Source organism: Lacerta agilis, chromosome 15, assembly GCF_009819535.1.
Source record: "Lacerta agilis isolate rLacAgi1 chromosome 15, rLacAgi1.pri, whole genome shotgun sequence".
In the NCBI taxonomy this organism is placed as follows: Eukaryota; Metazoa; Chordata; class Lepidosauria; order Squamata; family Lacertidae; genus Lacerta; species Lacerta agilis.
In genome coordinates this window covers 13,149,081-13,165,714 of record NC_046326.1, presented here as the reverse complement: position 1 = coordinate 13,165,714, position 16,634 = coordinate 13,149,081, and the positions used below count along the sequence as shown (strand labels likewise).

Genomic DNA, 16,634 nt, shown 5'->3' with positions numbered 1-16,634 from the left:
CTTGATTAAAAATATCAAAGCGGTTTGTCACAAAATGCATAAAACCACACACACAAAAGTTAAAAACAGACCTCAACTAACCATTGCAGAAAAATATATTCTCAGTTGCCTGCATAGGCCTGGTGGAATAGAAAAGTTTCCAGCAGGCATTTAAGAATTGAAACAGAAAGTGCCCACTGAGTCTCTATTGGCAGAGTACAGTGGTACCTCCAGTTATAAACTTAATCCGTTCCGGAGGTCCGTTCATAACTGGAAACCACTCGTAAGATGAGGCGCATTTTCGCTAATGGTGCCTCCCGCTGCTGTCGTGCTGCCAGAGCATGACTTCTCCTTGCATCCTGGGGGAAAGTTCGCAACAAGGGGCGTCTACTTCTGGGTTAGCGGAGCACGTAACCCGAAGCATTCGTAAGGGCGCCAGTACATAACATGAGGTACCACTGTATTCAACAATACTGGACCAATGACAATAAAGATTTCCATTTCTTGTTAGCAAGGGGGCCTTGCCAACTCAGGGAACAACCAATGATGCTTCTGCAGATGATCTCAGTGATTGAGCTGAGATCTAAGGCAGAGGTCGGCAACCTCCGGCCCATGGGCCGGATGCAGCCCACGAAGACCGTTTTACCGGCCCACGAGCTGCCCACAAACCAAGACGCCTGCTCGGCAAGTCCCCTGCGCATAGCATGGGGACTCACCGAGCAGCGCCAGAAATGGCAGCTGTGCACGCGCATATACCAGAAACCGGGTCTGCGCATGTCCAGACGCCAAAAATTGCTTCTGCACAGGTGTCTGGGCATGCGGTTTTTTTTTTAAAGAAAGCTCTTGAGCTCATTTGATTTCAATGAATCTTGAATATGTGAAAACGTTTCTGAATTGTGTTTTATTTTCTAAATAAGCATAATCCTAAATGTTCATTTAAAATCTAAACAGATGTTAATGCAAGATCATTTAAATTCATGTAGACTGAATTCAGAATATAACTTCTCAAAAACAAAAAAACCCCAACAAAAAACCCCAACTCCTAATCAAATACTTAAGAAAGCCACATTTAAGTTATATTTTTAAAAGCATTGTTTGTTCCTGTTCTGGTTTCAATTTGTAGCTTGCTTTCTTCTGCAACTATTTCAGCAATTTTATAAAGTTTGCATATCTCATCTTAGGTTAATATGCAAATGCTTGTATTTACACACATAGTGTGCCCTCCGGATGCTGTTGGGGTACAGAGCCTCCATCATCCCCGGCAACTGGTTAAACTGGCTGGGACTGATGGGAATGGGAGTTCAACAGTATCTGGAGGGTACCATGTTGGATGCCCCTACATCAGTCCAAGAGTTCATCTCCGCCAACATCTTGCTTGAGGTGCCAGGGACAAAAAATATTGGAGACCCGTTGCCCCCATCTGCTGCGAGGCTTCTCACTGGAAGGATTTGGCTGGCAACTGATATGCAAACACATTACATAAGACAGAGTACAGTGTTTCCTTTTCCAAATGCAAGGGCAATAAAGGAGAGACACCCATGTATTCCAATACTGTTCATATTCAAAAACATTCTGTTTTGACACAACCCCAAATGCCCGGAAACATCACCAAGCCCTCGTCCGACACCAGACAACACGGCTCAGTACGCTTTGTAGCCGCTGAACACCTCAGACGGGATCCCTCATAAAGCAGACAAAGAAGCAGGGGTAGAAGGTGACACTCAACATACTTGGAAAGAATCAACTTGCTCCAGCTCGGTCATCTGGATCAGAGCGAAGAAGTCAGTCTCTCAAAAGGGCCTCTGGGTTTATGTTTGCTGCTTTCCTTCCTTAGTGCGTGCACCCAGCACCACTGAGCAAAAGTGGAACTTGCCTCTTGGATGCCCAGTCTCCCACTAAGGGTTTTCAACACTGCACTGCCATGTGGCTCAGAAAAATGAACAAGGAAGTTTCCCTGCCCACATTCAGTGTTTACTTTCAAACACACCTATGATGACTCCTGAGTGATCCCCAGCACATCTTAAGCCTAAACTACACATTGCACCCAAATGCACGCAAAAGGAGACCACGGGTCTTTTTGGTTAAAGCAAAACACTGGCTTTGGTTAGTGACTGGTAGGCTCATTATGCTTAGCTTAGCTTAATTTAGCTGGGCTTGACTTGCTAACAAGACAGGTTACTTCCTCCCCACAAAACCAAATGAGCCTCCCCAAATTTGGACAAAGCTCGCCCCAAACCACCAAGATACTCAATCTCCTTTCTTACCTGTGTGTTATCCCCTGCCATCAATACAAGACTTGTTAAAGTTGTTTGGGGGGTGGGGCATGGGGAATAAAGAAGTAGTAAGAACTGGGTGCTTAACCCTTTCTCTGCTGGCCATTTCTGCTATGCAAGGATTTTTTATTGCAGGAAAAAGTGGACTTAAAACTGGGGGGGGGAAATGAAGAGCAGGTTGGTAGGGGTGTGATTGGGAGGGGTGAAAAAGCAGCTCAGCAAAAGGCTCCATGCACCCTCTTCAGCTCTCTTCATTTCACTGCCACCATCAAAAGTGGCTTCTCCTCAAAACTCTGGAACTCACTGCCAGTTGAACTTCACAAAATTACCACCCTTTTAGGCATTCAGAAAATGATTAGCAACCCACATATTTCCAGTGACCTAGTCATGGGGGATAATGTATGCAGCTACTGTGCTCCCTTGGGGTTGACAGAAATTGTGCTTTATCTATGGCTGGGTATACAGTACACGGGAGTGGCGCTGTGGGTTAAACCACAGATCAGAAGGTTGGCGGTTCGAATCCCCACAACAGGGTGAGCTCCCATTGCTCGGTCCCTGCTCCTGCCAACCTAGCAGTTCGAAAGCACATAAAAGTGCAAGTAGATAAATAAGTACCGCTCCGGCGGGATGGTAAACAGCGTTTCCGTGCGCTGCTTTGGTTCGCCAGAAGCGGCTGTGTCATGCTGGCCACATGACCTGGAAGCTGTACGCCGGCTCCCTCGGCCAATAAAGCGAGATGAGCGCCGCAACCCCAGAGTCGTCCGCGACTGGACCTAATGGTCAGGGGTCCCTTTACCTTTATACAGTACATTCCTAAATGGTGTGGTATATTGTCTGTTTTGGTGAAATGTTAATGTATTTAGTCACATCTATACTATACATCTAAAGTGCTGTTGGGGTCCCCTCACATCCTGAACATGGAGACAGGAACAAGCAGGGGTTCCTGTGAAGCAGCTATCAACCATTAAGACACAAGATAAATGCTCCAAAGAAGACAGGGACAAGACATTTGTCTTTGTAAATTAAAAACCACAATTTTGTTCTTAGTTTCCAAGTGCCTAAGGGGGACACTAAGTTGCCCGTGTCTATGTTTCAATACAAGACTCCGTTTCAGCAGAGCTTTTCATTTGAAAATTGGTGCCCTATGACAAAGAAGCAATAATTGCCTGACCAGGTCAAATCCAAGTTAAAAAAAATAATCTAAAAGGCCTGGAAAAAAGAAAAAAAAAGTTTTTTGACCCGCATTGAAAAGACAACAAGCTCGGTACCTAATAAGCATATCAGCATTTATAGCTTTGCAAAGTAAGTAAGGATTCCATAGCCGTTCACCAAAATAGCACTTATACAAGCTCATAAAATAATATAATGAAGTGAGATGCACAAGAATAAATCACTTCAATGTGTGTGGAGGAGGTGGGGGGAATAACCAACAAGCTTAATCTGAATATATCACTTTAAAAGTACAGCTATAAATCAAACTGTTATTAACTATAAAATGCTTTAGAAAAATCATTACAGATCACAATTCTTTTTCTTGTTTAACTAGAAATCAGCCTTTGAATTCATTTTCCCATAGAGGCTAGCTGTCAACTGATTCATGGGCAATCAATAGACTTTCAGCATGTTCAAATAACCCCTTTAGCAACTACTTCTCTCTCTCTCTCGACTTTTTATAGTCCTTCAGTTTTGATGCAGCCTATAAACACATCAATAAAATCCAGAAGGTCATTCTTTCTCATTGAGGAGTATTACTTCAGACAACTATAAGAGCAGAGGAAAGTATCTTTCCCTTGGAAGGGCAGGTTTATTAGTGCAGTCGAAACCAAAACAAGGGGGGAAACTGTAGTGCCGACTTAGAAGGCTTATTTTGCTGACTTTACCCTCCATAGGATTGAAGAGTCTGGTATGAGGGCTGGAGTGGGGCTCGTTTGGCAGAAGCTTTTAACATCCACTGCAAACCACACGAAACTTCAAAACCTTTAGACATTTCTAAAAGCTGCTTGACATTCAGAAACCTGCACACAATAGAAAGCTTTACTTGTCATCCGACATCTTTTTGACAAAAGAATATGTACAGTGTAACAGGAAACTCACCCAGTTTCAGAACTCACTAGATCAACAGGATCCACTGCCCTTTTCAATTGTTCTAAGTAGGGATCGGCAAATATGTCAATTTCAGTTTGTCATATATCCAGTTCCCCACATTTCCACAGCAAATTGCATCTTGGTGCAATTTTCTCTCAATATACACGTTTTTGTATGCAGCTTTGACAAATAGTCACATTTCCCCAACCCCCCAAAAAACGATTTCCCCTACTCTGATGCTTTTTAGAACATTGCCTTCACTCTCGTGTACATTTTATACACAGTGTCCTCCAATATATGCACTGTCGCAAACAGGGGCTGGGGAAAGGCATTGCAAAGTTCAGAGAACTGAAAATTTCAAAGGACAGCTGTGCTTCAGTTCATGTACGCATTGGTTCAAGAAGAGTGCATTAGGTAGTCTCTCATTAAAATGCAAACAAAACTGCAATTCTCCCCCACCCCTAATTCTAGGTCCGTACAATGATAATGGTGTCTGCTTCCAACCTATGCACATTCATTAGAAAGGGCGTAGCAAGACACAGTACCCACAGTTGTACACATAGAGAGATCCCTCCATATGATGAATATGCATATAGAGTAGAAACAGAGGGTTGCATCCATTGCTGATTCTACTCTACCCACTGAAGCTAATGGACTTGACTAACTTAGGTTCATTAATTCCAATGGGTCTACTCTGAAAAGAACTAAGCTGGATACAACCCAGAGTCTGTCACTATGATACTGCCCCAGTACTCGGAACAACTGGAAAGGGCTATGGAATGAGATGCTAATGGAAGGTCTAATTCCATGGGGGCTATAAGACATACAATTTGCACAGTTGGCAGATAAACTGCCAAGACACAGTAATGCAATTTATTCTAATCCCTGGCCATGGGCCGAAGCTAAGCACTTTGGTTGGTGCCTAGGCGGAAAGTCACCCGGGAGCCCTACTAAACCCCACCTTCAGTTCCACCAGACAAAAATAAGTAAATAAAACAAACTTTGACATTCGGTTCAGATTCAGGGCAAGCAATCAAACTGATAGCCAGCAAACGTTACTGCTGGAAGGTAAACGTCTAATCCACTTGCTATGAAGCAGTACTGTGTGCACTTTTATTTAAATGAATATAGTTCATTAAGTATTTCATATGTATGTTTAACAAGGTGGTTCTTGTGTATATATGCTGAGTAAGCCTTTATAAAAATAACAGCCATAATAAATCAATACTGTAATAAAGAGAGACCTGAAATGCAACTAACAAGAACTTTGCAAGTGCAAGAAAACTAGTTCTGAAACTGACTAGAATTTTATTTAAATCGGGACCCATGGTTTATACCAAGGCAAAGCAAGATTATTTAAAAGTGAAACTAACTGAGCAGAGGTCCTCCTACCAGCTGCACATGAGGAGGGTGAGAGATGAGTATCTACATAATGTTAAACCACAGTTCATGGTTACTTAGACACAGACATCATCTTGCTAGCTCCCCCATCCAGCTGCCGTCAATGTAATAATTTAGTCTATTTAAATGGCAGCAGGGACACAGGGTAGACAAATACAGGATCAAAAGTCGTTGGGCAAACAAAGAACACTAGCCAATACTAAACAGTTACTAAACATCCGTCGACAGAGTGCAATAAACTCTGAAGGTTTTTATTTCCCTGTCACAAAGAGCCCTTTCTTTCTCTTTTTAGTTTCATTCATTGATAGAACCTCTCTGTCATTCTTATGCCAACACATAACGTGCCTTATCCAGTCTTGCCCCATGCACCAGCAAGAGAAGGGAAAGGGGCAGAAAGCATCCCTTCTCTCATCTCTGTCAGAAAGCATACTCTAATTCCAACTGCCCCAAGTCTGCAGAAGCCAGACTAAAAGGACACTCTGATCTCTACCTCAACCCAGAGGAACAAGGGTGTTTGGTAGTTTTAAGTGGGTTTTATATATGCATATAGTTTTAATTCCATTAATGTTCAATTGGTTTTTAATTACAGTGGTACCTCGCAAGACAAATGCCTCGTTAGGCGGAAAACTCGCTAGACGAAAGGCATTCGCTAACGAAAGGGTGACCCGCAAGACTTATTTTCCTATGGCCGTGACTCGCAAAATGAAAACGTTTGCGATTCCCCCCCCCGTAAAACCGCGCTTCCTCCGACCGTGCTTCTCAAGACGAAATTTCCGCTATACGACAACACTCGCAGAACGAATTAATTTCGTCTTGTGAGGCACCACTGTATTGCTTCCCCCCCTATGTTTTTAGCTATTGTTTTTCTAATCTGTGAGCCGCCTTGAGTATCATTAGCCCTGGGGTCTCCAAGCTTTCTTTGCCTCGGGCGGTGTCTCCAGCGACGATTACATGGCGGGCCAGAGTGCGCGTGCCAACACGCATGCACACACACTATTTCCAGCGCACTTCCAGGTCGGAGGAGGTCTGTGTGCATGCGCACAAGCTATTTCCAGTGCTCCTCCGACCTGGAAGTGGGTCCCCATGCCGCACTGCGCCGGTAAGAGCAGGCCGCGGGGGTTGCCGCGGGCTGAATAAAAGAGTCACTCAGGCCTTATTCGGCCCCCGGGCCATAGGTTGGTGACCCCTGATTTAGCCCTTTGGCAGCTGCCTTAAGCTGGAGCCAATCTCACATGATGACAGGAGGGAGTCCACCATTTCCAGCAAAGGGAAATAAAGCAGAGAGGCCACAAACAAAATAATGGTACCCCCAGGGCTATTTTTCAGCCTGAAACTCACCAGAACTCAGTTCCAGCACCTCTCAGGTGGGTGGCATTGTCATTCAGGGTGAGTTCTGGCACTTCTTTTTCTAGAAAAATAGCACTGGGTATCACCACTGGTTGGAGTCATCTGCCCTGAGTCAGAATCATTCTAATATGCTGGAGATGACTCCACCCGAGTTTATTGAATAAGGAGGGGGAGATCCTCATGCTACTTACATACCAATCCAAACCAGGTGTGCCACTCACTCATCACAATGTTGTTCAAAAAAAAAGGGTTAAGAATGAGAAATAGTCAAGACACATTCCACTAGTTGTCACCAATTCATCCTGGCAGGTGTGTCTAAGGCAGCTCACAGTCCAGCAAACACAGACCCAATACCTCTCCCTGCTGAGCCACCAATAAAACCAAAGGAGAAAAGACTCTGTTAACTGACCTATTGCAGGGATAATTTGTGACAGCTAATAATGCAAGATGGACCACGTCTGGCTGTATCATACGATTTCCCCAAAGACTTTTAAAAAAACCAGAAGATTTTCACCTCTACACTACAAGAGGAAGCTAGCAAATGGTGAAGAAGTGCACCATCAATGGCTGACATATCCAACCTCAAAAGATTTGTTTTTGTTTCGCTGCAGGTTCAAAAGACTGAAAGGACATTGGAGAGATTCTGACCTTGAGGGAACTTGAATTGTGCTTATCTAAAGGAAAAACAATTGATATTAATCAGCAGAAAACTAGATGACCCTCGAGTCCCTTCCAACTCTATAATTCTTATGAACATTTAAACAGAGTTAAAGATCAAGAAACAATGGTTCACTTCCTTGGAAAATGTATCCAAAATGAGCTTGAACAGCTTCCAGCGGGTGCTATAAAGCAGAAAATTTGTACACACGCAAACTCAGCGAAATACTACTCAATTATTCTGGACTGTACACCCGATGTCAGTCATATTGAACAAATGACAATACGTTATGTTGATGTACTTTCATTGTACACTTTCATTCTTTGATCCGATATAGCTTCTAAGAGTTGAAGACTTCTTTCCACAGCCCAACTCTTACCATTCTTCCCTTACCAGTCAGTACAGTTCATCAGTCCCTGGAATTGTCCCTAACTCAGTGCAATTTATTTGTATACAGCAGGTGTTCTAAGCTCCCAGACGTGCATAAACTATGAATCTCTGTATAGTTGTTATTATGGCAATAAATTATAGAAATACTACAACCCTAAGCAAAACAGGAACAGCACTTTTAGCCGCCTGTCTTAATCCAAAGGGATGTTAATTTACTCTGGGGCAACACAAGCCTCTTTCTTCCAGAAGCAGTTCAAAATTAACGGCCAAGTTCCTATTGTGCAATAGTAAAACAACAACACTCACGTGTTTTACTATTAGATCCATGTCAGTTTCATGAGCCTATTGAGCTGACATCTCACCCTCTCATCTTCTTGCCAAAAATATTTTACTTATTATTCAGTTCAAATATTATAACCTACCCTTCAAATGCATTCAATGTACTAAAGCACAGCTTACAGCAATTAAAATATCTAACAACAAAAACAACAACAACAACAACAACAACAACAACATGCTGTAAGCCGCCCAGAGTGGGTGGGGAAACCCAGCCAGATGGATGAGGTATAAATAATAATTTTAAAAAATGTTTTTATTTATTTTCACAGTACAGAAGATAAATTTTGAGAAAATAATTGTTACAACAGTAAAGAAGTAACTTGTCCTGATAAACCTACAGACTTTTATCATGCCATCTGTTAAAGTTTCATTTGATTACTCTAAAATAGCACACCAAATTTTCCCATGAGTGCTGGGTGGATTGCTGCCACAGTCTGAACTATTTACGTATCCAATAAGCATTTGCCATATGTTATAAAAGGAATATGGATTGTGTTTGCCCTTTTCCACTCTCACCTGGTGTGTTAGTTTCTCAGCCAATGCTATTGACCATACTCTGCTATAACAAGAATCAATGTTCAGCCCATCACCGGTATTCCAACATCTGGCTATCTCCATACGTGCAGTGCTCAACAGAAGGGCTAAGAGGTCATCTTTTGGATAATCATGAGCAGACGTGATCCTAAGCCCAAGCAGTGCAAGGGACATTTCAATTGTTTTGTTGTACTGTATATCAAGCTTATTTCTTTGAAGACAACATTCAGAAGAGTCTGATGATGTCACACCACCACATATGGAAATATGTGCCTTTGACTGTGCATCCCCTCCAACAATTATTATTATTATTATTATTATTATTATTATTATTATTATTATTAACAACCAACAATACTAAAATAAACATACAATAATGGAAACTGGTCCAGCAGGTAAAAGCCATTTCTGGGTTGCCAATATGGTGTCTGTGGGTGAGCAGGTGTCCAAAGAGCCCTTCCCACAGGGCCATCTCCTCCCCACACCCCATTGATAGTAGGCTTGTAACCAGGTAGAAGGCCTTCTCGGTAGTGGCGCCCGCCCTGTGGAACGCCCTCCCATCAGATGTCAAGAAAATAAACAACTATCTGACTTTTAGGAGACACCTGAAGGCAACCCTGTTTAGGGAAGTTTTTAATGTTTGATGTTTTATGTGCTTTTAATATTCTGCTGGGAGCCGCACAGTTCAAGAGAGTGCTGCATTATTTACTTAAGAATTAGTTTTTCCAAGCTCTTAAGGGTGAACCAATCAACCTTTAAAAACTACACTCTGACCTCAGAAACTCCCCTTTGATATACAATCAGTCTGCTTAGGGTGGACATGGCTTGCAGTCAGGATTTTCCCACCAGAGTTTCTGCCCCTCTTAATTTGCAACTTTGGCTGGGAGTGGGGGTGAACAGAAACAACTTTTGCTGTTCGCACCAAAACTGCTGTTCACGCCAAATCTATTAAGAACTACTTGGAAGTCAAGTACAAATGCTAGCTGCAATCCTTGAGTCATTTACCCCCTCCAAGATAGTATTGGGAAAGTGAAGGGAACTACTTTTGATTTGGGAAATGCAATCTTAACATGCCGTATGATGACACAATGGACTTGAAAGATAATGAATCTAACTCACCTTATTCCAGAGTGAAAATGGAAAAGAACAGAATAAAGACATAATATACAAAAAAGGCATAAAGGAAACTGAATAGAAGGTTCAAAAGTTTTTAAGTCATAAAATTAAGTTTCTAGGGAAAGTCATGCCATCGTTCCATCTAGGTCAGTATTGTCTACACTGGCTGGCAGCAGCTTTCCAGAGTTTCAGACAGAGAACATTTGCAGCACTACCTGGAGATACTGGGGATTGAACCTGGGACGTTCTGCATGAAAAGGAAATGCAGATAGCAAATATATGGAAAAGACGGAAGTCAGTTCTCAGCTCAGATCTGCACAGTTAGCCAACAGACGAGCTGCTCCCTTCCCATGCTGACATACTCACACCTCTCTTTGATACCAGGACAAGGCAAGCATAACAGCTGCACTAGGCACTTACTGTAAAATCATGGAAGAAGAAACACACTGGCTGTAGGCAGGGCAATGCAAAGGGTTTAAAATAAGAGTGAGGTTTGTCTTTTTGGATTCCTAACAGTTTGCAAGCCTCCACAGTTTATAGTTCTGTGTGCACGCAAAATAAGGAACCTGAGGATGAAAGGTCAAATTCTATCACTAAATCCATGTGCCACAGCGAGAGCAAGAGCGAGAGTGCAGTGGTTGTGTTACTGACCACAAGACCCCACTTCCTTCTCCATATGCCCTGGACACCAACCGTTTGTGCTTCCTCTTAATCCACCAGAACATCCTCAGTGGTGCGGTGCAATCAATCCAAGCAGCAGCACGGACTGGACAAAATTAGTTACAGGTAGGTAGCCATGTTGGTCTGCCACAGTCAAAACAAAATAAAAAAAATTTCCTTCCAGTAGCACCTTAGAGACCAACCAAGTTTGTTCTTGGTATGAGCTTTCGTGTGCATGCATCTGAAGAAGTGTGCATGCACACGAAAGCTCATACCAAGAACAAACTTGGTTGGTCTCTAAGGTGCTACTGGAAGGAATTTTTTATATTTTTTATTTTGTTTGGACAAAATTAGTCAGCTAGTATGGCTGAATACTGTGCAAAGCCAGCATGGGCCAACAGACTGAAGGCTGCAATGGGGAAACCTGGGACCCCGCTCTGATTCCACCAGTGCAGTTTGCTTGCTCCCTGTTCAAGCTAATGGAGACCAAATCTATAGATGTTTTCACTCTAAGTCCTACTGGTATGTATTCTGTCTTCAAAGGGATCTCTCCTAGCCTAGATTGCTCTACTCCTTGGTTCCCGTTCCCTACCTCCTTCCACAATGTTCCGTAATTCCGCTTCTGTTTTTCTATCTCCCCTCATAATAACTGCAGCTCAAGGAAACATACCAGAGCTCAGTCTAACCTTGGTCTTCCATCATAGTAAAACTGGCCTGCCGGCTGATTTCCTCAACATCTGCTGAAATTCTAATATCCTGCAAGTTCAGAATACTCCACATCACCATCTCCTGTCTGCTTTACGTTAGAAGTGCAATTCTTGTAACTTGTACTAATTAAGGACAGATTGGCTATCGGAGCTAATAGACGGCCGAAGTTAATGGGAGTCTGGAAGATGCTCAAAACCTTCCCACACAGACAGAAGCAGAACCCAGGTGTCATGCTGATCACATGGCTCAGAGTATTATAATCCAATTCAAGATTGGGAGGATACGATTATGAAAAGACTTCCAGATTCCTCAGCCCATTTCAATTACAGAATCTAACACCTTCTTCCACTATCAAGTCCGTAAAAACTAGAGAAATGCTGTATTTGTGATTTCAAAAATACATACCATCAATTGGGGGTGGGAAAAGAAAAGGGGGAACACCATTAAATTAGAAAAAAAGAAAAAGAAGATCCTGAGAACTTGGGAGTTAGCAGGGATTGGAATGCACCTAAACCTTAGGAACTATTATTTTTGCCTTGAATAAAAGTGTTTGCTTGAAATTGCAATGATCCTGGGAAAATTTTTGTTTTTTCAGCACCTAAGAGGTTCTCTTCCTCTTGTCCCCACCACAATCCATGGCATTCTATCACACACATATCCAAAGACTGATCTTCCCAATGGCTGCTACTGCAGTCTTCAACTGCAGCTTCTCCCTACTTCTATTTAAGTTACCGGTACAAGTCCTAGGATGGAAGCATATAAAGCATGGGATGTACAATTAGCTGGCAACAAAAGTACCGGTAGATGGATAAAGGAATGGCAAGTAGAGAATGGCAGGGTTTTTTTGTCCTGTGGGAGGGGTTTGGAAGGCAAGTACTTTTGGAGCTGTATCTGCTTTTAAAAAATACATAAAAATACATAAATCTAAATACAGAATATAATATGGTTCAGAAGGCATGCAAGATCCAATCCTATGCCTGCTGGTAAATAAAAGATCACATTTTGCTGTACTACCGTAATGCCCTAAGCAAAACACATAGAAGCTGGATGCCCGTTATCTGCTATTTAAGGCGTTCATGTCTTAACAAAGACTTCAAAAACCGTGAATAGCTGAATATTCAAGGGGGTTGGGAGGCACCTTATGGCTGACTGTTGTGTTGGATCCAGTCTACAGCAATATGAAAGTGTACTACAGGCAGAACTAGAGGCTATGTATTTGATACTTAAGCAGTTTAGGCACACAGGATTCTATCAAGCAGGGAAGCTGAGAAAGGGAGGGGAAAGATCAGACCTCATTAGTTTTGTTGTGGTTGGGTCTCTTCCTGCTTAAGAGTTTCATTTTGGCTTACTTGGGTCTGCCACGTGAGCCAAAAACCTCAGTTTCAATTCTGCTTCTGGTTTTGCCAAAGTGGGTGTATAGCTTAGAGAGGAAGTATGCATCTCCTTTGACATATTTCAATGAACCGAAGCGTATTATTTCAAATGATAACATTTATATACAAAAACAGCTCTTCACCATGGAGGATTTAAGCCACGGATCCAGAAAACAACTTTTCTTCTACTCATACTGTTCTCTTTGGCTGAGACAATCACATTATGAAGTCCACCTTAAAAAAAGGCAAAACTTCACACTTAATGAAATGAAAACCAGGAGCTATTGCTTCAACTGGGGCTGGAAGCCAACCTTAAAACCATTTTAAAAATAATTTAAACTTGGTTCCTAAAACAGCAAATCTGGTGCCAAGATATGGGGCAAAACAACCAAAAAGTTCCTCTCTCTGATAACACCAACCACTTCAGAAGCCAAGGGAACATACCGGGTAGATTCCAGCCTTGAATATTGATCTTAATAAACAAGCAGATGAATGTACACATAGGGAAGGTCCATGAATGAAAGCCCAGTCACTTCACTGGAAGTCACTTCACATCTCCCTCCTAGCCTGGCTGAAGGCTTAAGCCAGAGGTAGGCAACCTAAGGCCCAGGGGCCAGATGTGGCCCAATCGCCTTCTCAATCTGACCCGCGGACGGTCCGGGAATCAACGTGTTATTACATGAGTAGAATGTGTCCTTTTATTCAAAATGCATAGTCCAGCCCACCACATGGTCTGAGGGATGGTGGACCAGCCTACGGCTGAAAACGGTTGCTGACCCTTGGCTTAAGCCAATGTTGGGGAATCTGTGGTCCTCCAGTTGCTACGGGAGTCCATCTCCATCAGCCTGCATTGCCAACAACATATGAAAAGCCATAGGTTCCACATCCCTGGGTTAAGCCAGCCAACTCAGGCTGAAACTCCTCCCTGGGCCAAGTTATTTTCTCAAGAGGAAAGCTCCCCTTTATCCAGGGTTGCTCGCTCCTTGACCTCCTTTACCCACACAGTGCTTTCCAGAAAGCTGACCACGTGGACAAAATGGCTGCCACATCCGAAAGAACATAAAAAGGCGCTGTAACATAAAATTGTGCAGGCATGCCTCCCCATCAATGGGGAATAAAGACATCTACATCAGCCACCATCACTCTTGTAACTACCCTCTATTCAGAATGAAAGGGGAAGTGTGTCTTATCCTGGCATCCAATGGCAAGTGGGCATGCTTAAGAGGGCAAGTTCAGTGTTGGATGGGCATATGTCATGGATGCTTTAGCTGAGATTCCTGCATTGCAGGGATTTGGGCTAGATGATCCTTGGGTCCCTTCCAACTCTAAGATTCTATGTTTCTAATGTTAGGAGAGGACAAGCCAGTACAAACCAAGTAGTGAGCAGGAAGAGGAAACGGTGGGATATTGTGGGGTTTTGAGGGGATATTTATACACAGGCTTCATGGGAAACAGTGGAGAGTGTTGGCAACCCCTGAAACATTTTTAAAACATCATCAAATCTATGGTAGTTGAAAAAGAAATGCAGCCTGGTGATGGGTTGATCAGAAGAGGAATGTTGAAATATCTCTTGTGACAGCAGGCATGAGGAGGGGAATAAGGCAACCTGAGCTGAACTCAGCTAGGTAAGCAAAGTACATCATAGGGCAAAATGGTAGGTTTCCATTCCCACAGGCTAAGTGAGAAACATGCACAGCAACATCAGGAGGAAGACATACATTTTAAAAAAGAGTTTAGCAGCTCAAGATTTAGGGTTTGGGAAACACAGAAACAGTCGACATGGATCAAAGATCTGAAAAGCAAACTAATTGTTCATGCACAGACACTACAGACGTGCATCATTTATAAAGAATGTACAAGTTCTGCATACAGCAGTAGCTTGTGCACGCCAACCAGATATTAACAAACAGAAAGATGTTGATCAGTTTAATGAGCAGCAGCTGTGGACACAGGTAAATATGTTAGCAACCACACTTCCTTTTTCCACTGCATCACTCGCTTAATTAATAGGAATTGCATTCATTGCTTCCCCCCATTTATTTCAACAGGAGCTCCCCACTAATCTTCTGCTACCTGTAACTTCCACACCTTGCATCTAAATAGCGTGACGTTTCAGGCATTCTACGAGAGCTGCAGCCTCACAAACCAGGCATCACGCCACCTGCCAAATATAGATCGAACAAATGATTCTCATTTTAAAGAGCCCATTTTATATTGGTCGATATCATTGTGCTTCCTCTTTGCATCCATCCCTGCAGCCTTTCTGTGGTCTCCAGAGGCATTGCTAATCCTCCCCAATAGTAATGATTGAAAAATAAATCAAACAGAAGACAAATCATTTTAAAATAAATAAATAAATCAGCATTTATTCATCCGAACCCCCTTCATTTTCATAATGAAAACAAATGAGATGGATTGTTTGTGTTGCTTGCTATTTGTTTTAAAAATGAATGAAAACCAATCCACCAGCATCCTTTTTCTCTTTCCCTCCCACCTACTCTCTGTATACACCAGGGGTCAGCAAACTTTTTCAGCAGGGGGCCGGTCCACTATCCCTCAGACCTTGTGGGGGGCCGGACTATATTTTGAAAAAAATATATGAATGAATTCCTATGTCCCACAAATAACCCAGAGTTGCATTTTAAATAAAAGGACACATTCTCCTCATGTAAAAACATGCTGATTCCCGGACTGTCCGCGAGCCGGATTTAGAAGGCGATTGGGCCACATCCGGCCCCCCGGGCCTTAGTTTGGGGACCCCTGGAATACACCAATGAAACAGGGAGACCTGCCTAGCTTCCTCAGCGGCGACGTATGTCAGGGTTTCTTTAGCAAATTGAAACTTTCCGGCTCTAGTCTCAATCTAAACATTACTCCACCCTCAACACCTGAATTCAATCACTTTCTCTACCACACCCACCCCTTCCGAAAGAATGAATGCCAGCTGTCACCTTTAATCACAAAGATTTACCACTCTAGGGTGGACCTTGGGCAGGGGGAAAGGTGAGTAAGATATAATGCAGCCAACTTTTCTGGAAATTCAAAAGCCCTGCAGCACCCACTTGCCAGAGGCACTCAGTATTACACATTCAGCCATCCCTAATAACAACAAGCATCTAAGCCAGTCTTTCCCAACCTGGTGCCATCCAGATGTTGCTGGACTCCAGATCCCATTAATCCCAGCCAGCCAATTGCCAGGTATGATAGGAGTTGTAGTCCAAAACATCTGGAAGGCACCAGGTTCCAAACGGCTGATCCGAACATTAACACTCTTAAGAGCATTTTGCATACACTAAATCAGTAATTCTTGTAAGTCAAGTCAACACGATTATACCCCATTTTTCAGAGGAAGGCTGTGGCTTGAAGTTAGTGGGTTATTTGCCTATTAAAATGAGGGCAATGGGGGAGTAGAGTTTTGAACAAGGGAACTTCACAGCTCATAATATTAGAGGCAAACTGTTTTTCTATAGACCTGTAAAAAAAGAAGCTTAAACTGTATTAAGCTTAAGATGGGACTTGACTCCCAGTCTAGCAATCATGTGGTGGTATGAGATTTTTGGCTGTAAACTGCCATGGAGCCCTGATCCAGATCTGGAGCACATTCAAAATAAAAGCACACTTTAAAAAGAAAAGAAAAGCGGGGGGGGGGGGGCATGAATAACAACATGTGTAGTCTGTCCCATAGCCTGTAAATACACAATAGCTTACGGAACTACATGGGACTGTAGATAACAGTAAATCTATCTGCCCACTCCAGTAAGGGCAAGTTGA

The 16,634-nt window shown here is 42.8% G+C and overlaps 1 protein-coding gene across 2 annotated transcripts in view; it reads right to left on the bottom strand.

Moving 5' to 3' along the window:
• Positions 1-16,634, bottom strand: part of ST3GAL4 (ST3 beta-galactoside alpha-2,3-sialyltransferase 4) — a 63,356-nt gene that overhangs the window by 21,640 nt on the left and 25,082 nt on the right. The window lies entirely within an intron of this gene.